The following is a 25,608-nucleotide window of genomic DNA, read 5'->3' on the forward strand; positions in this document are numbered from 1 at the left end:
ATTGTAGTCAATGGTGTCCCAGAACACCTTTCACATTCTTGAAAAACATTGATGGAAATGATGGAAGAAGTTACATTTTTTGGTGAACTGTCCCTTTAAATCAAACTAGTGGTGATTTTAAAATCATTAAAAAAAGCTTTTAATATTAATCCATGATTAATAAGTCAATAAAAGCTTATAATTAGTTGATGTTAGCTAATATATTAAGTAATGTTAACAAATAAAACTTTTTTGTAAAATAAAATTACTTGTACTGTGAAACAGGTTTCCAGTCATACCGTCCGCCCCAGATTCAATTTAAGACTACTTTTCTTTTTTTCTTTTTTGCAGGAAAGGCATTTTAAGTTTAGTGTATTTTTGTTGTGAGCAAAGCATGTGGAATTCACACTTAAAAATTTTTTTTTTATCTCTGGCAATGACAAAAGGTGGTTTTCTCTTTTGTTGTAGCACCATTTGTTGGTTTCAAACTACGGCTTTCTTGTGCAAATCTAAACTGCGAGTGTCGAAAAGAGATCTGAGAAATGTACTTGGGGATTACTAGATATTTCTCTAAAAGCATTCTGATGTTATGAATGAGCATAATGTACGATCGTCTAGCGCGTTGTCTGATCAATCGTCCAAAGCCGAATGAACTCGAAAATGAGAGAATCAATCTTATGATTTAATTTTATAGAGCTGCGAGATGGGAATTTTGAGTGCATTTCTGTGTACCTGATATACAATTGTTTACAGTGATTGAATGGATCGTTTCGGGAGCTTTTTCACTTGCATTTTGTTGGTATACACACACCGCTTGGTTACTATGATGTATAATAATGGTTAGAACAAATCTCGGTAATGTAAAAGAAAAATGAATGCAAATAAAAAAATAAAAGCTTTTGGTTTGCTTCTTGATTGATAGTCATGAAAAAATTAGATTTCCTACTGTTAAGAGTAGTAACATATTGAATGTTGATGGTTTTGTCTTTGTGGTTTCAGACTTTTAAGAGAAGCAAAGGGGATTTGAGCAGACAGTCTACGATCGTGTGTCATAGCAGCTGAACTTCCTCCGGAGACAGTAAGAAACATTTTCTCTATTACTGTTACACCAGCTCAATTTCTTAACGTCGGTCTAGATTTTTTAGAGTTTAACTCGTGATAGACAGATCGCAAAATCATTCAGAATTTGAGTATCATAACAGAAACATCCCAATTCCAACATAAATTCCAAAACAGCCTTACTAATGAATAATGCACAATTTATAAAAAAAAATTGTGTATTCTGTGTTGAGTAATTATTGTTAAAAATGTATTTTTAATTTTAACATATTAAAACATATTTAATGTATACTGTATATTATATTGTACATCTTTATTTATCAATTCCTAAAGGCGGCCTAGTAATGGAATAGTTCACCAAGAAGCAAAAAATGACTATGGTCAAGTCAATGGGGACCATTTTTGCGTGAACATAGCACCAACTGTGTTAAAATGAAAGTTTTACCCTTGTGACTTACTTTTCCAACCCTCAGTTCTGCATTGTGTACCTCCTGTCATTTATTCTAAAGTGTAAATGGTTCTTCAAACCCATAACATTATTAACGACTGGCTTACCACACAATTTCTAAACCGCTTGCTTAAATAAAATGTGCCTGTTGTCCCAATTGCCGCATTCGTCACCTGTTTATGAGTAACAAAGCCATATTGTCCATTCCAAAAGCAGTCCTTAGTAAAAAATAAATCGTCGGATGTTATTACGCTTACCGAGTTGCGTTTTCGCATGGTTTAACATCACAAGCTCGCCCTCCTTCAGGGCATGTGACAGTTCCCCCTCATTTTTGCGCGCACCGCACAATTTGGATGACAGTAGTAACTGGCAGTCGAATAACCAAATTATTTAGTCATGGGTTTTAAACGGGCATGACGGCAAATGGATGTCAAATAAATGATGCAATTTATTCCCCCTTTTCTCCTCCTCGCCAGGCGGGCTGCCACGGGACTTCTGCCAGCCTTAAATAAGTGTTACCCAGATGGCACTCGCACGACGCCCACTTGGTTACAGAATTGTTCCGCGGGACTAACTCGGCTTGCCACAACAACCAATAGGTCAATTGAGCAGCGAGCGCCTGTTGCTGGCCTTTTGCATATGCAAATCTGCTAATGTTGTGTCATTTCGGTAAATTTCAGGGGAAGGCGAGCTCTCGGGGGTTCCTAAATGAATTGGAAAGGAGCCCAGTTAATGAGGGCGGAGGGGTGAGAGGTAAAAAGAGGAGACGCTCACTTCCTTTTTGCGAGTACGGCGCATCACTTCCAAGCGTCTGGGCTTCGTGGACGCTGCGGTAAAGGGAAATGTCTGTAGTGGGGCTTTGGTGGTAATGGGATAGTCCGGTGGGCACTAGGATAAGTGATTTTTCCCTCTCTCGCTCGCTTTATCACCTTTTAAACACGGTTTTATTTTTAGGAGGTGTGGAAGACAATGCCATGCCATTTGATCTTTTTTTACTCCCTCAAGCTCTCTGCACCCCCTTTCAGCATCTATTTATTCTTTTATGGCTGTTTTTCATTTCCTCTCTTTCTGCTTTCTTCTGGTCTGAGCATCTGCCGTTTTCTCACTTTCACCTTCTGATACACCCCCCCCACCACCCGTTTTCCTTCCTGCCATACTTTTACACCAGACTTCATTGGCTGTAAGTGGTGTCATGAATCACATCATCAATTGCTGTGCTTTTATTGGTTTATAGACTGCTGTCATAGAAGAGCAGTCACACTTCAAAACATGACAAAATTTCAAAAGCAGTTTGTTGGTCATAGGTATACATGTCACATTAAGCAAACCAAAACAACATGACATCACAACAAATTTGATTTTAAAATCATTTACAATTCACAAACTTTGTCGCAGAATTGAATAAAGCGCACCCAGTTTATGTGAACTGTATCCCGAGCAGTCGATGCTGCCGACAGCAGAGACAGGACATTGTGGAGATAACTTTCTGCTGACAGGAGTTAAGTTAGCAATCCAACAATCCATTGCCCTGAAACCTTCCGAATAGTAGCAACAACTACAAATAGAATTAGGTTTAGCATATGTTTAACAAAAACAACGTAAAATCATCCAATAAGAAGCTTTATGTCGCTTTCCTACTGGCAGCCTGTTATGTTGTATGAAGTAGAAGAAACTTAATGATTCCTATCCATCTCAGATACATTTGGATGGGCAAGCCAAGTTTATTTATGTTTCACATTTCATACACAAAGGTAATTCAAAGTGCGTTACATAAAAAGTTACTCTCTAGATGCATTGCTAACCATGACCAAATGTGAAAGAGGTGAAGTAGATGGGGCGATAGACAGTCAACACGTTTGAAGATAATGTATGTATGTAGTTCATCTCCCCATCATGTTTTCTGAGAAGAGGAACCAAATTTATTGAATCATTAATGGTGTTTGTTATTAAAGATGTCATTCGAAACCTGTACAGTTTTAGTCTCTCTCAACTGTGGAACACAAAAGAGGATATTTTGAGAAATGTCTCAATGGTTTTGTGTTCATACAAAGTGAAAGTGAATGTGTGGCAGTGTTGTTTGGTTACCAAAGTGAGTCTTTGTAATGGCATGGGGGTGTATAAATGATGCAAGACCATTTTTGCAGGAACTGTCCCTTCAATATTGTTCATTCCTATTTGTATTGTAACCCTTTATGGTTATATCAAAGAAGGGGATCATATCTAGGCCCAGGATCAAATTTATTCCGGGGGAAGATAACCACCTTGTAACCATGCTGACTGCTGAGGGCCCTAGCGATTCCATAGTTGACCGACTTTAGCAAGAGTTTTGTATGCACACTTGAATATTTTCTTCAGAAAAAGTACACACTTACTTTACTAGCTACATGCAAGTCTACTTAATCTATGAGCTTCTTTGTTGAGACGCTCTCCAAGCATCGATGTTGTAATTAACTTGTACTGGAAAAAGAGAAATTGTAGCATAGTATTGTTAGGTCTGAATGGGTCCATAAAAATATACTTCTTTTTAAACCCTTTTGGATTTGTATCCCATCACTGTGCATTTGATTTTGCGATCACTTTATTGTAAGATTGCAGCGTGTCAAGCCAAATGTTTCGTCATCCAGGAGCCATAGCTGTCTTTTTACAGGCAGTTAAAATGATCGTTTTAACACCTTACAAATAACGGCAATAATTGGATGCGCGTATAACCTCAGTCATCAAAATGTTAATGCCGCATTTCCTCTTTATGAATTTAATTATATCACAGCTTGTAATCGACCATAAACCCAAACAAAACAATCGCAACAGATATTAACAAGCTCAGCATGATAAGGTAACAATCTTCTAAACTGATGTGTAATCTCCATACGCAGCCCCCCTTCACCTCGTATTTGCTCTTGTGCGATCTCTTTGAGAGCGTAAGATCTCTCTAATGTTTCTCTTCTTACTGCCCAGAGAATAACCTCTCGATCACACCGCCGGCGTTCTTTTTAAAAGCGTAAAGAAAGATGAATTTGGGCCATAAAGGCCCGTATCACAAGGGCTTTTTATCCTAAATGGTCCTTAGAATTGTTATCTATAGGGATGGCGCATTCCCAGCACTGTCATGTTCAATCAAGTGTCCACTTAGCCGCGGCATGGAGTAATTGTCCCCAAGTGAGCCACACACTGACCTGTTAATGTCTGCGTTGACCCGCTAACCTTGTCAGAACGTCTAAGAGAAGAGCTCTAAATCATTCCGATCTCCTCCGGCTCTTTTTGAGCCGCAGGGTCAATAGGGAGACCACGGCGGGCGGACCACTCCCTTAAATTGTCCCGTCTTGGGTAGGTCATTGAGGGGAGTCTTGAAGATGGGGTTCAAATTGGATAGAGATCCACACTTTTTGATTGTGCACCATGAGTGAAGTGGCAGAAGTCACAGAGTTTTTACTGAAAGCGGAATACTGTTAAAAACGAGATATGTAGAGTTTCTGAAGTTGCAGATTTATGCTGTTTTGTGTAAAACGTGCTGCCATGTTGTCAAAAGTTGCTATGCAATTGGTTGTTTATGCATTGTTATGTGGATGCTAATTTGCTCAAGTCAAAAGAGCCTTCAAATCTCATAGCTTGGTATATTTAGATATCATTTGGGTTACTCTTTCAATTTAAAGTGATAGTTCACCCTTAAATGAAAATTCTGTCATTATTTACTCGCCTTTCTTCCGTAGAACATAAAAGAAGATATTTTGAAGAAAGTTGGTAACCGAATAGCACTGGACCCCATTCTATTGTATGGACATAAAACCAGTGCAAGTGGATGGGGACCAGTTAACAACATTTTTCAAAAGATCTTTTCTGTTCTGCGGAAGAAGAAAGTCATATCATACATGTTTGAATTGACAAGAGGGTGAGGCAAAATCAGAATTTTTATTTTTGGGTGAACTATCACTTTAAATCAAATTTTTGAAATAGTGTCCTGTCAAAAATCAGGTAGCATCAGTTGGTTTTAGTTGCCCCGATAGTTTTCCTCTGTTTTTGATCGTGTGTCTCTATGTGATGGATGGGTTGACTGCATCTTTGAGATACAGCAAACACAAAACAACAAGTGTGGCATGTTTCTTCACACACTCTTTGCAGTTGTGGGATGCTTGACACACAAATAAGTTATCAAACTACTCTAAAGTGGCTGGTAACTGGTTTTTCTCAGAGACTGACAGGGATTTCAATTTGTGTGAAATGCTTGGATTAAAACCATATGTTGTGCATGCCGAGGGGTGTTGCATTGAACAGCTGCTGTGTACAAAGCCACCAAAATGAACTTGTTGGCTGTGTGTGCGTCCGGAGGGTAGGTTTTTGTTAGGAGTTGGTTGTTTAGACCTCAGGAAATGTTTAAGAGGGATACTCCACCAGAAATTAAACTGAAATTAACCCCCCCCCATTGTTCTTAATCTGTATAAATTTCTGTTTGGTTGAACCCATTGAAAGATATTTGGAAAAATGTTAGCTGTTAACTAACAGTTCTTGGCCATCATTGTCTACCATAGTAAAAAAATATCAATGGTAGTCAAGAGTGCCCAAGAACTGTTTGCTTTCCTAAATTCTTCAAGATATCTAATTTTGTGTTCAACAGAACAAAAAATATATGCAGTGAAATTCTTCTACTATGGTAGTCAATGGTGCCTCAGAACTGTCAGTTGCTAACATTCTTCCAAATATGTTTCTTTGTGTTCAACCGAACAAATACATGTATACAGGTTTAGAACAACTTGAGGGTGAGTAAATGATACATTAGAATTGTCATGTTTGGGTGGAGTATCCCAAGTATTTGGGATCAAAGTATCAAGTTTGTCTGAGGTGTGTCTCCTAATATTCCTTTTGAAAAACAAAAAGAAAATAATGAGATAATTGTTGCTGTAAAGAATTGGAAGAAAAGAAGAAGAAAAAGTTGGCTTTAGAATAAAATAGTATTGGGAGAATTTTGAGTAGAAATTTGAGTTTATTGATGAGATCTTTTTTTTAATTACAGCATTGGTGTTTGGCATGCTAACAGTGTGCTATATTTCACTCATTTTACTGTACGTAGTCTCTGAACAGATTTTGTATGAATTTGTACAATGCGTACAATTTAAAAAAAGCAAGCACAAAGGTCTATCCCAACCCCAGCCCTACAACCAGTACAACCAATTTGCAATGCTTTTAACAAGCTTTTGAATGAGACCATATAAGTTCACAAGAATCAGCCACTAATTGACTAAAATGTAGAATACAAAAAATGTATGCAGATTTGAAACAACTTGAGGGTGAGTAAATGTTCACAGAATTTTTATTTTTGGGTGAACTGCCCCTTTAACAGGGCTTCAAAAAAGCCAAATAGCTTACTAGTCAATATTTAAAATTTTAAGTTGAGCACATCCGTACTTTAAATCATTCTCTCTCTCCCCATTTACCTGTAGTGATTTCCTATTGCACCTTTTAAACTTGTATTGTTGTCCACACAGCTGAGAAACGCGAGAGTCATAAATAGCAGCGAAGGGGTTGAGTGCTCTTTTGGGACTGGTGTATTTTGTACAGAAATGACAGGAACGCGGCCGGCTAATCAGAGCGGCTCTTATCAGAAGCTGCCGAGCGGAGGAATGCGACCGGCTAACGGGGTTAGCGCTAGTTGAATTACACACACATGAATTACATGGAGATGAGCTACGAGGCTTGAGTTTTTTGGCCTGATATGGAGAGATTGTGAATATTTGTTCTTTGCATGTGCTTGTGAGTTTTCAACATTCAAATGGCAATTTTTTATTTTTAAATCAGAGAATCGTTCATTGTAACAAAGCAACAAGAAGATTCAAAATGTTTAATGCCTTACAAAAATTGCTGTATTTCAGCAAATGAACAAGAATTCTTATTTATTAGTTTTTAGCTAACTAAATGGTGAAACAATTTTTTGTTTGAAACGATTGCAGTTAATGATATTTGTTCATTTCATTTTGCTAACAAAATAATGTTTTAAATATACAGTAAATATTCAATATATGGTCATTTTATATAAAATATATTTTAAAGGGGTCATATGACACGGCTAAAATGAATATTATCTTTGGTTTTAGATCGGCCCAATACCAAGCTCATGTACTCGTACTCGTAATGACACACCGATACTGTCACGATCTCGCGGGAGAGAAGAACCCAAATGCAGGCAGGCAGTGAAGGGGTTAATGAAACAAGACTTTAATAACAAAAACACAAACAAAACACCCTCGATGGGGAAAACAGAACTGAGAGCTGAATACAAAACGAAAGACTTCCCACGAGGGGGCAAAACGAAAACAAGAACAATAAAAACTAAACTAAAGGACAGACCAAACGTCTTAACTCAACACACGACAAGGGTAGAACACAACACTCACAGAACACGGGCACGGCTAGGGACAGGAACACTCTACAAGCAGAACACAGGACATCCAGATACGTAACATTTGTACAGGAACACGAAAACAGGCAGAATATAAACTTATGAACACGACAAGGTGGTATCACAAGGCACAGGCATACAAGCACATACACAGTACAACGTAATCCACGAGCAACAAGACAATGACACATGAGGACTATTTAAAGGGAAGACAAACGAAGGATAACGACACAGGGCAGGTGAGGGTAATCAAACATGGCCGGGAAACAATACGGGAAACGAGAGGGGCGGGGCCAATGACGAGACACTGGAGAGAACGCATAATATTGTCAAAAGGGCAATAATATGTTTCTCTCCACACATAACCAAAGGCTTTGTCATGGCTCTGCCACAGGACCAAGAAAAACATGACTAATAGAGGCAGAGCCATGACAGATACCAAAGACCGATACCTCATGTGACATTCATAGAGCCCTATGATTTCGGCAATGCAGAAAACGCGGATGGAATCGAGGAATCCAGGCATTTCCTAACAAGAAATTAGCGCTGAACAGCTAACAACTAACGTAACAGTTAACAAAATATTCAGATACTGTTTAAATATGTATTCTGCTTGTTTTGCATTACCGTGTGTGAAAGAGTGGTGCGGTTTCGTGTACTGAACGCATTGTGCTTGTGGAGCTTTCAGCGCCAGCGTTTCACTGCACGAGGACACGAACACATAACCAAACACCATTTGCGGCGTCCCGTCAAAATAAAAGTCCTGTTGACTTGAACAAGTTATAATACACTCACATTTTACCACACCACCCCCTTAATTTTTTTATAATTTGACCACAGAGTATATTCTTTACTTTAGTAAACTGAAGTAAATGTGCTAGTAAAATTGTGCTACTTATCATAAAAAATAGAACTCGATTAAAAAATAGTACTTAAATTTAAGTAGACCTAAAAACAAAAGAAAAAAGAAAATGTACCAGTAAGATACTGGTTTATTAACATTATTGTACATTATACAGGCATCGGTTATAGGTATCGGTATCGGCGAGTACCAGAAAAAAATATCGGTACTCTGTCTTTAAAAAATGGTATCGGTGCATCCCTAGATTTAAGGTTAAAAAACGCTGTATTTTCCACATACCGCATGTTTGCATCTCCTCTTTGCCCCGCTTCTCTGAAACGCACAGATTTTTTACAAAGCTCATCGCTCTGAAAAGCGAGGTGTACAATGATTGGCCAGTTAACCAGTGCGTAGTGATTGGTCGAATACTGCAAGCATGTGATGGAAATGTAACGCCTCTTACCATATTTGGAGCATCAGGTTTCAAAGCAATTGCGCTGACAGGTGCGCCCACATTACTTGCGTATACATTTGGGCGGTCTTAGTCAAATCATACCACGAACTGACGTAGATTTGTGGGGGTGTGGTTACACGACGCGTTTCAGGCAGGTCTGGGTGAGCATTCGCTTTTAGATAGAATGCGTCTTTTGTTCCCACACTTTCATTTTTGCAATTTTGCGTGTCTAATACATGCATGGGCACGTATTCGTGCCATATGACCCCTTTAAACGTTGAATTGTCATTGCATATAGCTACATCACTATTTGCTTTCAAGCTCATGTTACTGCGCAGCTGCATTAGATGACAGGAACTCCTCATTTGTTTCTTATCTATTTCTCACCTTCTACTCTCTCTCTCTCTTTTTCGCAACCTTCGTTCACTCATTTGCCCCCTTTATCTTTCACTCTCTCTGTGTTAATGAGAAAACACCTCACTAAACGCTGACCACTACAATGAGCCTTTTACTATGCAGATCACCTTTGCTGATGGACTTCGCTGATTGGTCAGAGTTACGTGTCACTGAGTTACGGGATCTGACAAAACGTTCTGGAGAATTCTGTCAAGTGTCAGTGTGGCCGCAGCAGTTACCCAAATGACTTGTCTACCGAGTCACTACCATTCATCACAACAGAGCAGCAGATTTATGCTGATTATAAGACGGCATGTGTAAATATCATAAGCGTCACGAACGCTTGCTGTTAAAAATCTGAAAATGTATTAAGATGCATTTAGGTCAGTCCTGGAATTAATTTGTCACCAAATTAAGCATCTGTGGTCGGATTTCATCACGTTTCGCATGTTTCTTTCTCATTTGAGTCATCATCCAGTTTTATGTGGGTTGAGTGAATTTAAGGGACCTTCCCCACCTTACGGAATGGTATCAATTCCTGTTTGTAATTTTGCTGATGTTAATATGCACTCGTATCCTCTCATTTTTTTGCTTTTTCTGCGTTTTATTTCAGATTGAACTGGCCGTGTCCAATGGTTCCGCCTCTTCCTTGCCTTTGCTGAATTTTGATTGGAACAATGGAATGTCAACCTCGTCAAAACAAGTGACCGGTATGTTATCTTAAGAGTTTGTACAGATGAATGTGTTAAAGTATTAGTGGTAATAGTAAAGATTCATAGTATGTTTTTGATTTCCCAGTGGAAGAATTTATTGCTCAAATGTTGTTCTTTCATGTTTCAGGACTGAGATTTTATTTTAAAAAATAGAAAGAAATGAGACATTTGATTTGATGACATGCTTTTGGAGCTTTTGTGGACAGCGTAGTATTAGATAATATGATCATGGTTTATAATAAAGTCTCTTATATTTGGGACATTGTTGAGATGTATGTAATGTAAGATAAGGAATTGTTCTAAGTAGCAAAATAAGGGTGCTAAATTCTCAGTTTGCTGTTTTTTTATATTATTGCTATTTTGGGAGAACAATTGAGACATTAGTTAATGGTTTCATTAAAATTTCTCTAATTTGTCATGTGTATTTTAGCTTTTTCTACTAAGACATGAATATACAATACATTTCTTTTAAACGTACTAGTTTTTTTTTTTAAGTAAATCATTTGATGTCTTACTGAAATCTTTGTCTTGTGGTTGCAAACTTTGGTGTCATGGCAAATCTGAGCAGTGTTTGAAATAAAAAGAGGCACATGAGAGATTAGGGGCTTTTTCTCATAAGAAAGATGTTTAAACAAAAGTCTCCATCTGCTCTAGGTTTAATATCATTGCCATCCATGAGAAGCAATTGAGACATTAAAGAGATGTCATTTGTGTATATGAAGACTGCTACAGTACATTAGAAATAAATCTTTTATCTGCGTCTCTTCTCTTCACACTTTGGCGGGTAGTTCTGCCCATTTGCCTTTGACCCAGTTTTCATGTCACTGTCCCATCGCACTTATGTTTCGTCGTCAGTCACCAGTCTTCCTGTCGCGACTGGCAGAGCGCTCCTCTGCGCCGTGGTCCTGGCACGAGGCCAGTTCCTGCTTTTGGCCCCGATCAGAAGCGAAAGTGACATTTGTGCCGATGTAATGGAATACTAGCGCAATTAAATCCCCAAACACGAAGTCGCTCCTTTCCGTGGTCTAGCATCCCTCCTCATCCACAGGAGGGAAGGCCGGGATGATGAGAGCGTCTCAGCATGCCACCCCTCTCTCCCACTCGCCACGTCACTTTTTGTTTTTAGCCGCTCGGCATAAATATCTCTCCGCCTGGCAATTAATTACCACAAATGTCAATTAACCCTCTCGTTCCGAAAAACAATATTGCGGGAGAATTAAATTTCAGTTATAAAAATTACGTTGGAAGGCGGAGACGTTAAATTGCTTTAATGAATTGTGCTGAAGGTGACAGTTGTTATTTTGCGGCCCGTCGTGGCGGGAGACCCTCCGCCAGCTTTGATATAATGTGAAGTGGAGGATGAACAGAAGAAACTGGAAGGTTAGAAGGAGGAGAGGGATGAAACGAGCGTTCGGAGGGAAGGAGAGGACGTATTTCCTGCAGTGGCAGTGTAGCTGCTGTACGTAATGCCTCATTTGTGGGATACAGCAGGCAATGGCGCGAATCATTGTTCTGTGCCAATGAGAGAAAGCACTTAGGGGTCTCTCTCTATCTCTCTTTCTCTCTTTTTATTTCTTTCTCTCTTCCATTTTCGACACACAGAACTGCTGATGGTGCATTTGCCCATTGGTTGCGCCTCAGGCCGGTTTCTGCCCATAGGAAAGAAAAGTCACAAATGAGATCTGTTTGTTATCTTAATTGTTTGTTGGAGATGGTAATGAAATTTAATGGAGATCAGATTGAGACTTTTTTGTAGAACGTAAAAAAAGACTTTTCTTATAAAACAGCAAAAAATCAAAAAGTCACAGATATCTTTCAGGATCAAGTGATTTTATTTTTTGGCCTTCCAATCCATTAGATGTCCAATTTTTTGGTATTTTAGGAAATATGAGTTGATACTTAAATTAAACATGACCCAATATACCCTAGTAACCATTTAGCAATGCCTTAGCAACACCATAGAAACCAAGTTGCAACGTAGGAAAAACATTAAAACCACTTCTTGATGCATTTAGTGCATGTATGAGCACTGCTTATATTTTTCAGCTAAAATTCCAGTTTTAGAGCAAACTTTATATGCTTTTAATAAGAAGCTGTATTCATGGTTTTAAAACATTTTCTCTCATTTCCCTGATAGATTCATATGTATGTCTATGCTGTATATATAGCAAGAAATGAGTAACAGCTCACAAAACAGAGAGGTTATCCAACCGTTTTTTCTTTCAGAGTTGAAGGTTAATTTGAAGCAACAATAAAATGGATGTTACTATTTCCTCATCATCCTTGGAGGGCAATAAAGTTTAGACGGCCTTAGCAGACCCCCGCTTTTGAGTTGGACCAACCCATGACATCATCATACATTGTCCACATCAGGGCTTAACATCTCTCATTGCAGATTGTGATTTTGCTTGTTCGTCTGATTGTAAAGTGATATAGGAACTATTTTCAGGCTTTGATGCTCATTAGCAGCAACTTTTGTTGAAGAAAAGGAGAATCTCTTTAAAATCTCAGGTGTTTGTTCTACAGGGCAATGAGAATAAATGGAGGTCAAGCTGAGACTTTTTCATAAGCCTCTATACTTCTCAGACTTTTGTTCTAAGAAACACTCATGAAATATTAGATGAGACACGTATGATTTTAAAAAGAGATTTAAGCTCTGTTATCTCAGGAAAAAGAGCACAGTTTGAGTTTTCAAAGTCACGAAAGTCTGAAATTTAGATATGATTTTTTTCATTTTTAATCAAACCTTTCCGAGACCAAATTATCTAAGCCATGTTATCTACAATAATTTTACAGCTCTATACAGTCATGGAATGTCAACAATTTGTAACTATTTTTATTTCTCTTAAGGAGAAAAAGGTGATGCCTAATGGAGTTATTCTACAGTAGGTTACATTTCATTTAGGTCTCTTAAGTTATAAAAGAGCAACCACTGAGAAATAAAATCTTAATTTGGGTAAATTTCATTCTAAATCTAGAAAGAAAAAATATTGGTATGTGTGAATATACAGTATATTAAATGACGCCCATTGACCTTTTCTAGTAGACTACAATCATTCAAAAATGAATATAAGCAGAATCATTTATCAGTCATTCAAAGCCTGTTTACAGAAAAGTGAAATGAGATGATGAAGCATAATATATGACAGTATAAGGGGACAAGAACTGCCAGGAAGAAAATAGATTCCTAAATTATGCACAAGGAAATATGTTTTTAAAAATACGGTGCACTAATCCTATGCTGAGACCCCTTGCATTAGCCTACGGTGTGTGTTACAAAGAGGCAATTAAGACAGGATACTGATCTAATGAGCGTGTGTGTGTATGCGTGTGTGCACTTGTGAAGTGGGCCGTATGTTAAGTCACTGCTAAATGAGTGTTGAGTTTCACTCGCCCGGTCAGAGGGCTGCAGGCCCAAAGTAAACGTGTCTTCGACCCTGTGAATGACATTCAATGAGCAGATGCCTTGAATAGAGGAAATATTACACAGTACTTCCATTTCCATGCCTGTCGGGGTGGTCTCCGAGTGTGTGAGGGGGGTCTTAATTGTACTCCCTTTAGCGCCCAGCCACAAATAAGCAACTGGCCAAAACGCTATTTTTCAGACAGAGAGGCAATGGTACAATTATAACAATTAGCTTTATGTATATGTCAGATGTATCCCCGAGGACAAATTTAGTGCTCGAAGGTTGTTGGTTTGTAGCGCCGGAGACCTAATTGAGTTCCCCATTTAAATTTGAGCTAGTTTCTCACGAAATTCCTTTGGATGAAAAGTAGACACAAATAGGATCACATGCTATAAAAGATTATAAAAATTAAGTGAATTTGAATTGCACAGCTTATATCATTTGATGCTGAGAGAGGAAATGTAGGCGAAAATTTTATCTCATTGCTGAATATAATATGAAAATAAAATATCATATGATATAACAATATAATATATATTATAAAAATATATCGCCACAGAAAAAAATAAGAGACCATTCCAAATTTCTAGATGTACCATTTCTAGATGTATTGTGGCCATTTCACCTCAGTGTCGGTGGTATTTCAACAAAATTAAACCTCAGGAGTGACATAAAGTCAACCAACATGTAAAAGACTGACAGCATGTGATAAGGTTGTCGAGGTTGTCACATAAAAAAATTATTTCACTGTTATTCATTTATTACTGTTGTATTGCTTAAACGTGAACATAAGAACCTGTTCTCCGGTTTTCAATAAATGCAAGTAGAAACAATATTTTTATTTGAGATTTGGCAGAAATATTGTTAGTAGTTCACAGAATGAAACAAAAATGATCATTTTACTTAAACACATACCTGTAAATATTAAATTCAGAATGGATTTTTGCGCTCTTATATATTTTCTGCAGCTGTTCATAATATTGAAATAATATAACAGCAAATCGTTTTGATTTTGGTGTCTCCTTTAGTGGACGGATTATTCACTTTCTTATTTACTGTCCGCTTTCCGCCTTCAAGTTACAAAAGCTTTCAGTTACACCTAGCTTCCCAACTTCCTGTATGGCTGGGCGGCTGGCCGACGGTGGGCCGGTGTCGTAACGGCGAGAATCAGGAAAAGATCACAAGTCCAGGATGGAGTCCCAGGCAGCTGACCATGTGTGTGTGTGTGTGTGTGTAGGAAACGACGGAGCAACTTGCAGCGAGCGGCAAATTAACGCCCAGATCTCCTATCTCTCCACTCCTCCTTTACTTTCCTGTTTGGACTCGAAGGTGATTGGAGGCACAGGCTGTGACAGTTGGCGGATGTAGAGAGAGAGAGAGAGAGAGAGAGAGAGAGAGAGAGCGAGCGAACAAGAGAGAAAGTATTTATTTACAGTGAGGCGAAGGTGATGCTTGCTAAAGATGCGGTTTCACACAGGAAATGCCCCCCCCATCTCCCTAGTTTGGCCAGATAAGGGCAGGTTGAAGATCAGGGTGGTGGCCTGTATTGTGGAACCGGTCTGGACTCTGGGCCGGTCGCACCAGCACTCCCTCATCACTGTTTCCTGTCTGGGCACGGAGAGATGAGAGCAGGTTAGCGCAGGTCACTGGGAAAAAGTGCGAAGGGGAGGGACAGCGGAGGGCGTGTGAACGCAATGGGTTTTAATTGTCAGAGATATGTAGAAAGGTCGTGTGTTGGGTTTTTTGGGTCCCATCATCACACCGAACCTGGTGCCACCCCCTAATGACACATTCTCTCCTATGTGGCACTGAATCATAAATTTAACATATGCCGCCCATTGTCGATTGAGGTGGAGGTACTCAGCAAACCCTAAAAGCCATCAACAAGCCGATACGCATCAAATACACCCTTTATTCATGAGACTTCCTTTTCTCCAAGCTTGTGTTTATAGGACCACAGTTCCCACCAATCGCTTTAACTTAAGGTGCTGTAAATGACGTTAGCCGGATGGTCCTTCAGACTTTACTAAATTAGAAATAAGCCCCACCCTCCAAAAGATAAGCGTGAGAATAACAACTCCTATTTTAAATAGGAGAAGTAAAATGAAAAACTTATTTACACTGATGTTGTATAATACTATGGCATTATTAAAATAATAATAATAATTTTGATAATTTCAGCTTCCTGCTTTCTGCTTTACATCTTAAAAAAGCGTAAATAAATGAGTGTAAAGCGAATAGTGAGTGTAACCAGTGATAAATACCAGCGCTGTGAAATCTGTCCATGAGAAAAAAACAAACACAACGCAAGTGACTTAGACAGCTCCTGTTCTTTGACATTAAAATCCTCCATCTATTCATATAAGGTTAATGGCTTTAATGAGGCCTAAAAACGCAATGAGACATCCGATCTACTTTTTATTCACGGATCGCTTGTCTAAATAGGGGAAGTGGCGCACTGACCGTTTAGCCTCGCGCTAATGATGAACACTGAAAACTTTCAGGGCTGAGAGAGCCAACTTAGTGTTGTGTGTGTGTGTATGACGGGTAGTGTTCAATAGATTGAATAGCACTTTTTTATTTGAGGTATTAATAAATGTTTGGTTATATAAGCTTGTATAAAATCATTGTAGTGGACTGTGTTCAGTAGTTTGGTGTGTAGAGACTAAAACGCAACAAGAAAACATGTCCAGTTATAGTAATATATTGTATGTACTGTATATTATAGCCTATTACATATATGTGTAAATCTAAATAAATATACAACAATTTATTAAAATCTAAATCAAAAATATTTTTTTAGCATTTGTTATTAAAACAATACGACGATATGTCAAGCATGACATTTTTTAAAATTATATTTTTGCAAAGGATGTTGTTGGGCACAAAACAATACAAGGATGTAAAAACACACAAGTCATAAATACATTTATTATTAATTAAGTTCATTTAGTTAAGTAGCCAGTTTGTTTTATTCACTGTTATTTGTTTACGGATGTCAAGCAACTTTTTTATTCTATTTAGCATTAATATTAATTCATTGTTTTTTTCCTTTCTGCCTCTATCAGGGAAGTGTTAGCAAAGCAATTCATATTTTCTTACATTTTGTATTAAAAATTTTTTTTTCACTTTTATTGTTAAAGGGACAGTTCACCCAAAATTGAATCTGTCTTCATTTACTCACCCACAAGTTGTTCCTAGTCTGTAGAAATGTCTTTGTTCTGATGAACACAGAGAAAGATATTTGGAAGAATGCTTATAACCAAACAGTTCTTGGCCACCATTGACTACCATAGTAGGAAAAATTGCTTGATACATTTCTTTGTTCTGTTGAACACAAAATAAGATATTTTGAAGAATGTAGGAAAGCAAAGAGTTCTGGGGCACTTTTGACTACCATTGTCATTTTTTCCTAATACAGTAGATTACAGGAGAAGCATTCTTCCAAATATTTTTCTCTGTGTTCATCAGAACAAAAATTGTGAACAAATACATTTTTATTTTTGGGTGAACTGTTCCTTTAATTGTTAAAAAAATACAGGGTCTCTTATTTATACTGCAGATTGTCTTTTTGCTTTGTGATTATTCTTATCATTCATCTTGTTATATCTTACGGTCTTTGTAATTTATCGTTTATGCATTCTATCTAGTATTTTTATGAGGAATAAGCAAATTAAGAGATTTTTGTACTACCTAAATAGCAACCAATTGGGATCAAATTGAGTCAATAAAGATCTTTAACTTACTAAAGATACTAAACACAGTCCAGATATTCATGTAGACATGGCTCAAACTAGTTTTGCCCACACGAGTGCCGCTATAACCGCTAGGCCACAGGTCCAGTACAAGTTCATACCGTCAACGTGTTCTTGTCCGTCCCCTCGAGTGCAGAAACAGGATTGTGCCCATTAAAGCCGTCTCTCAGAACGCCAGTGTAGACTAGGCCAGGGGGACAGCAGCAGTGAATCTGTGAAAGTGAATCTAAACCTGACATACACAGGCAGAGTTGAGAGACACAAACAAACAACAGGCTCGTTTGTCTCCCGGCTGGGCTACAGAAGTGCTCACACGCACAATCGTACACCCACACATACACGCAACACTACAGCTTATCCTTCCTGAGCACAGTTCTAACGTTTCTGTCTTGTGGCTCCTTAGTTTCGATTCTTGTAAACACGACCCTCGTCCCCGTGTTTTTCAGCCCATTATCCAACTGACCCGACAGTCTAGCAAACCTCACCGTCCTGCATTGATGCACGAACTTGCGTCTCGTGGAAAAGAGCGGTGCTTTTGTGAACACACCGTAAACAGCCGTGTCAATAAACCCATAAACCGTTTCAAGCTGAGTACTAAAAAGGCTAATATCGGTAGCTGTTTTTTGTCACAGTCTCTTTAAAAAAAAAAGATGTTAAGGTGGCATTGTAAAAGACGGATGATGTATCTGGCAGATTGATCAGTGGGTAGAGACCCCATTATCTCTCTCCGTGTTAATTACAGCCACGCTCAGCTTGCGTGTCAAAAGACGGATGACTGACGAAGGTAAAAGACCTTATTTATGCCTCCATCGCTGGCGGCAGCCTTCCCCTCTCGCCGACACGTTTCTTTTTTTGCCCTCTCAGCTCTGTATATTTATCGTCCAGTAATATTACACTGTCAAAGGCGATCAGCTCTGCCGAGATATTCGCTATCGTCACCTTCACAGGCGTCCATTTGGACTCCATCGCTCTCAAGTTACCGACTCTGCTGAGCAAATTTGTGCAGAGTTTTTCACTCGTCCCCCGAGATGCCAGAAAGGTAATTCAGGTTGCGTAAATCAATATGTGGGCAGCCCAGTCATACCACAATGTAGAGACGTGGCACCGATCTTGGAATGCCCTGGCGTTTTGCGGCTTTTAGTGGAGTCACCGAAAAACGAAAACTGAAATTTTAGTCGGTTGTAGTGAACTCTGCCATCGTCTGAATTGTTTTCGAAGCAAAATTATTATTTGCCATTCGGTGTGTAAACTTTAATGCGGCCTCATTCATGAAATGCACAAATTGTTTTTGTGACATAAAAATGCTAACATTTGGAATGAATGTTCATTGCCAAATTCAAAGTCCCCGAAGTTCGATCGTTTTTACCTCCGTATTGTGACACATTTTCGAGTGAAAAGGATTTCAAAGGAGAAAATTAGTGGGCGTGGCCTGCGTTTTTCACTGCGAATTGATTGGATGTGTAAAAACAGCTGTTGCATTGAGTTTTAAATGAATCTGGCAGCAGGGGGAGGAGTTAACGGATGCTCCGGCCAAGCCATCTAATTTACGTCATTTGAGATGGATGGTCATTTCAGGGCGGAAGTGCATTTTCAGATTTTAACTGAAGATTATGAGGGTACATGAATTTTATAAGAAAACTACCCACATTGATGAGGTATTTACTATAAACGCTGCAATATTTCGTGAAAAAAATTGAATTGTCATTTTTAATTTCACTGGGACTTTAAGTTTGGAATAGAAACTGTGTGAAATGACTTTTCGCTTGGCCCAGCGATTTTTGACAACATTTTTGTAGCTATTAATTTAGCATTTTTGTTTTGCAAAATAAACAAAATCAATGTTTTCTTTTACGCAACTCTCCTTAACATTTACGTAAGTTAGGCCTCAATCGCACAACATGTTTATTGTTTGCGCCGTGCGCAGACGTTCTTCTTCAGGGCCTCCTTAAAAACGCACAGCAGCGAAACCCCCATGAAGGGACTTTTCAAGATCTTTTTTTCTTCTTATCACAGAGCGTGTGGTGCGAGAGGTAACATCAGAGCAGTCTTTCCTGTGGTTTTGTGAAGTGGTGTCTGTCAGACCTGCAATCCTCGGCCTGTGTTTGCACCTCTCACCAGAAAGAACACAGTGTTATGAACCCTCGCACATACAAGCGCGTTCTCTCTCTCTCCCTTCAAACCATTTACGTGTTTCATCACTTCCTGTCTCTTGACCAGACTCAAAGGTTTCAGAAAGGCTGCCTGGAGTCTGAGTCTACAAAAAAGTCGATTCATTTGGGTTCCTTTGTTCCAAACTGACCCAGGAGTGAATCAACATTGCGCAAGGTGAATGTCATTGTTTTGCAGTTTTCGGGGATGATAGCGTTATCGTCGCTTCAGAATGTTAGACATTTTGGTATTTTCTGTATCTTATGGGGGAATGTGCTTGGTTTAGAAGTGCTCGGTTATATTTGTGTATCTTTGTGTCTGAGTTGTGTGGGTGTGTCTGTTGTCATGGTTATAACTTTAGGTTTGTCAAATGTTTAGGTGAGATGTCAGAGCATCACCTGGTGGACTAATGCAGAACAAAGGCCCTCATGCAAATGACAACCAATCATGAAGAAGATGGAGAATTGTTTCAAATTTATCTCATCACATATTTTTCCCAGATGATTTAAAATAGAAATTACACAGAGATGTGTTCTGGTAAGTCAAAGGCATTGCAAACAAATTTTCCCAACACTCCCCCTGCCTTTGATTGACAGGTAGTCCCGCCCCAAACTCATGCTATTGGTTGAGCCATAATGTTTAAAATCTGTTAACAAATCGTTTACATATTTACAAATTATTTGACACTCAAAAATTACACACAATAGGAATGTTTTGTAGATTTCATTTATGAGTTTCAATTAGTTTGAGCGTTGCATAAGCCCAGATTTAAAGGGATAGTTCACCCAAAAATGAAATTTCCTGCATCAGTTACTCACCCTCGTGTCATTCTAAACCTGTATGACCTTCTTTCTTCTGCAGAACACAAAATAAGTTGGTAACCAAACAACATTGGCCCCCATTGACTTCCATTGTATGGAAACAAAACCTCCAAGACATTTCTCAAAATATCTTCCTTTGTGTTCCTCAGAAGAAAGAGTCATAAACAGGTTTTAAACAACGTGAGGGTGAATAAATGACAGAATTTTTATTTTGGGGTGAACTGTCCCTTTAAGGTTAAATATCTGTAGCATTGTGGTAGACCTCAGTCTTAGAGCATCAGATAAAATAAGATTCAGAAAAAACTCAGTAGGGTCCTATAAAGGTCATACTCTTAACAGACGCCCTACGACTCGCTGTGACACCATGACTTCAGGCAAACCGGTTCTGCCGACACTAAGCGCGCCATCGTGCTTGTATTCAAATGCAGCATCCTGTATATTAAAAACACTCACACTCGCCTCTTATCAGATTATCGAGCCTTATGATTGGTCTTCCGTTGGCCCCTTTATTTAATAGAAGATTCCTTTCTGCTTCGCGATGCCATAGAGTGTTACATCACTGCGCCTGAGACCTGTTATCTGTGTGGAGTCCTGCTCTTGTAATGGGCTTTATTGATCTAAACAACATCAGGCTCGCCGTGATGTTATTAAGGTGGAGATAACTTCACTGTAACTTCCACTCAAACAATGTATTAGCCTTTTATTGGGTTTAAATAACTTTGGCTTTTAGACGCTAATGTAGCTGCTTAGTCACCCCCTGCTCTTTATGGCTGCGAGATCTTAATAAAGCTTTTCCTCTTTACATCCTGCTGCGTGTGTGGACAGGAGATGCCTGGTGCTTGCTGGGAAGTTTCTGAGGATTCAGTAAACAACAGGGACTACAAATAATCAATGTAATCATTTATTGACGGTATGTGTATTCAGTGTCATTGCTATCGAACTGCATTGACGCCGACCTTTGGGGGAACCAAATTTATCACGGTTTTGGATCAATCCAGAAAGATTTATAAACGGGAATTTAAATTCATTAACTTGATCATGGAAAGCATAAGCATATACAAATAACTGTTAACAAACATGCACAAGGGTCTTCAGGTAATCTTAGCAGCCGAAAAGACAGAAAAAGCTTAAAATCTTTAAGAAAAGCAACCAGCGTTCTCGTATTTAAAGGGAATAAATGTATTTGCTGTAGGTGCTCTAACGTTTCATTTATACAAAAGGAGAGTCATAGAGCTGAGCGTGATGTTATTATACTCTCTTATTGTATTTCTATTGGCTGGTTAGAGCATACATATTTTAGTATTGCTCTTATGCACAATCTTTACACACAAACAATGCTTAAACTTCCTAAGGAGTTGTATCTATCTACTATTGTTAAAAAACAATCAGGGCCAGGAATCAGTTTTGGAGTTGGATCGTGTCCCCGAAATTCAATCAAATTGTGCAGTGCCTAAAAAATATCAACCATACTTTTACATGCGTTCCAGAATGTTGTTTTTCCATTGTCAATATAACGTACGCTATACAAATTCTTTGTGGTTTTATAGTAATTGATTAGCCGCCGTGAACTCTTTTAATGGACGTTCTGATGTTTTTTTTTTTTGTCTTCCAAGGGCACACTGAATCCAATATTTATGAAATAACGATCCCATTCATCTGCAGGCATATTTTCTGTGGGGAATTTAATTTGCAGCTATTTAAAGCCGTGCTTTTGGTAATGAATTATTTTGTCACCCGGCCTCTGATGAGATTCATCTTTAATAACTGTAACAATTATTTTATAAAAAAAAAGAGAAGCAATGCATTATGGCTATCTCAGCAAGGTCTACAGCTAGCAGAGATTCTCATTAGGAGGGTATTATTACCCCTGCTGGGCTTTCATTCACACCCCAACTTAAATTACATTATGTGTCAACAATGTGTGCATTAAATTTATGCAGTCATATTTACCAGTTTTTTCCTCTCTCGCTCGCTCCCTATTACTGACACATTTAGATGAATTAAAAAGATAAAACGCGCTTCGAGATTTGATAGGACACTTATTGAGCATTTACTTTGAATAAAATCACAATGTTGAATTTAAATGCCTGTTGTTTTATATTAAAATGTTTTTAGGCATGCTGCCACCTATTTTGTTTAAGAATAACCGATAGTGAGCAAACCTCTAAACACAACAAGATTATTTTTATTGGTTTACTACATTATTATGTTATGAATGCTTGTATTTGTTGACCTTTATATGACGCTTTTATTTTCAGGTCTTACATTTTAACAGTATGCTTCAAACCCATTGCTGGCGATGAACTTTAGAAGAATATCAGATGTTACACTGAAAGGGGTTTTTTCAATAGAAAAAGCTAAACTCACAGCTGCACACAAAAGGCCAAACATTTTGCATATTAAAGCGCAACTAAGATGGCCGTATGACCAATGTAGCAATGTACCCCAGTCTCACAAGGAAGTTGGAATGTTTCAATCGGAAACGAATACACGTCGTGTCTATTTTAATGCTTCCCCAGTTTTTTCGCTGATGTCTTTAAAAGGTTGCTCCGCACATAGAAACCGACCATCGTAGCTTCCGTTCCGCATTTCGCCGCAGCCGTATACAAACAGAATTGTTTATGGCTCAGTGAGCCGAACCCATCCCGAGACAGAAGCGAAATTGCTGAATGTGAGGTAATCGGTTATTTCAGTTTTACCACTTCCTTAAACTTCTGCTATTACTCAGTGATGTTTCCAAAGAAAACCTCTGGCTCTCCTGTAGGTATAATGCTATGGTGGCTTTATGTGAATCAAATATTTAGCCTGGTTTTACGAGCAAAGTTGGTACTGTGATTATACGGTGTGTACCTGTAACTGGTCTGGCTGCAGTGTGGATGAAAGAGCACAGGGGTGGTTTGGGTTCAGTCAGTTCTTCTGTTTTTTTTTTTTTTGTCACTTAGGGTGCTTGTCAGGGTAAACATTACAGTTACTATTGTTTATACCTATGGTTGTGGACAAAAAAATCATTAAAGACCCCCCCCCATCTTGTGTGATTTTTTTTTTTTATGTAGCCATCCCTCTCACCGTATTACTTTGATGTTAAACCCTTGTTTCCCTTCTTCAAGGACAAACAGCATACGTGAAGGCAGATCTCCGTGCAAAAGTCCCATAGCTCTCCTCAAGCAGCAGATCCCTTTTCCACGGCAGCTGTTCTTTCGGATAAACCCCGCGCCGCGCTCGCAGATTCCCTTAATATGATTCCGCGGGGTCGGGCTCAGGAGAGTAGACGCCAAACCGGCGTGCCAGGAGAAAGAGAGCGTTGACTTTTTCATCAGCCGGCCCTGGTAACGCCGCTGCACTTTTTTAGCAGGCGGCCTGCTCATTCATGAGCAGATGTTCAGCGCAGGTCCGAGCTGCAGTTAGCGTGAACTCCTCTGCCCTCTCAGCCGTTGGCTGCAAGGACGTTGGCAGCGACCCCGGCATTTGAGAATTCATTCCCGGCAAAAAGCGCGGAGCTCCGCCTCGCCCAGGCCTCTTTATTTAGCCGTTCGTCCCGGCTCGGGAACGGCTAGAGATGAAGGAGGGGGGTTTCTTTGACAGACCATCAGTCTTAAATCTGACATTGATGGAACGCTCGCCCGGGTCAACTCGGGGGACGGGACCCAAAATTTCCCGAAGACAATTTCGCTCAAGTTTATCATTAATTTCAAACGACGTCCTCGGTATGAAAATAAGCCACCTGGCGAGCCAACGAAACGGCCCCTTTTTGAAAACAAAAGCAAGTTGCTGCGTTGGTAACGTGAAGGTACCCTTGAAAGCGGGAATTGCTATATCGGATTAACGGAGGTGGTTTAAGGGAACGTTCTGGTCAGATTCTGGTGGCTGTGTAAGAGCCCAGCTGCCGCTGTGGTTAGCCAGGTGGTTGGGTTTAAACGATGACCTCAACGCACCCGAGAGAGCCGAATAACAACCGATACAGATGAAACATTATCACGTTTCATTTACATAACACCGTTATGCAGAAGCGCGTTCGAGCTGCGTGCTCGAATGACAAACCGGCATATGTTCTCGGTGAAAAGTGTGAAATGTTTTTCTTCCCCTCTGTTGCATTGGATGTGAGGTTGTAATTGAAGCATGATGAGATTTTTACTTTCTTTTTCGCTCTCCTTCTCCAAGCACTTGTTTCTTCAGCACGTCTCCCACTTCACACTTTCTAATTGGCCGTTTTCAGGTTGGGTTTATGAGAGCAAAACTAATTAGCGTTTCTAAATTCAGAGGAGAAAGAGAGGCTGGAAAAAAGGAAAACAGTTGAATGGATTGTTCTGGTTTCCTCTCTGGTGTCAACCTCATAACAATGAAATAAAAACTCGAATCGCTTGCAAACCGCTCTTTTTTTTTTTTTTTTACCAATGCTGAATGTCACTTTCTCTCCTGGCATTTTGTTTGGCACGATCACAGGACAGGAAAAAGCAAACGCTTGCCCTCTTTACAAACGGTTTCCTTTGTAATTCGTGGGAAGGCTTTGCCGGGGAAAAACAATGCGGCGTGTTTTTAGGTGGGGTCTTTTCTCTTTTGATTCGGGACGTCCTGGCGAATAACCGAGGGAGGGTGGAGAGTTTACAGTAGCTTTGACTTTTGCCTCGTACCTTTATTCAGACAGATCCAGCTGCACCGTGCCCTCAGGAAGGCCACTGCAGGCGTGCACACACACACACACACACACGCACGCACGCACGTGCGCACACACACGCCAGGGAGCCCTGTTTGAGTTGGCAGCAGCTTTCCTCCTCTCGGGCAACTTTTGCTGCATCTGCAAGATTGACTGGAGCGGCGCTGGCGAGGCGGGCCGTCGATCCTTTAATCAGGATGTGCCTTTTGCACCTTGTTCAGGAAACACATTTGTGCCTCTCCCTCCCCTCGGAGGCGAAAGTGAAGGGGGGTTCGTGAAGATGAGTGACAGGTTCGAGTCTGTGGGGGATTGGGCTAATCTGAGTTTAGTAGCGTTCCCTCAACACCTCACCCTCCTCTCCGCTGGGCCTTCGTTTATATTGAATAAAATAGTTTATAGGTCAGTTTAACAATGTGCCGTAAAACTCGCACTATTTTTATTTTCCACCTCGCCGCCGGGGGGATTCGCGCGGAGGGCCAGTAATTAAGAAGCTGCGAATTCAGGGTTAGAGAGGAAAAGTGTTTAAATGCAATTAGAGCATCCGCTCG

At 39.5% G+C, this 25,608-nt stretch overlaps 1 protein-coding gene across 3 annotated transcripts in view; it reads left to right on the forward strand.

The window, feature by feature from the left end:
• foxp1b (forkhead box P1b) overlaps positions 1 to 25,608 on the forward strand; it is a 163,098-nt gene that overhangs the window by 5,526 nt on the left and 131,964 nt on the right. For all 3 annotated transcript variants that reach the window (XM_057337521.1, XM_057337516.1, XM_057337517.1), the window contains exons 2-3: positions 979 to 1,057; positions 10,179 to 10,275. The gene's annotated coding sequence lies outside the window, so the exon portion shown is untranslated. The remainder of the gene's footprint in view (positions 1 to 978; positions 1,058 to 10,178; positions 10,276 to 25,608) is intronic.

The sequence above is a fragment of the Triplophysa rosa genome, linkage group LG7 (genome assembly GCF_024868665.1).
Source record: "Triplophysa rosa linkage group LG7, Trosa_1v2, whole genome shotgun sequence".
Taxonomy (NCBI): Eukaryota; Metazoa; Chordata; class Actinopteri; order Cypriniformes; family Nemacheilidae; genus Triplophysa; species Triplophysa rosa.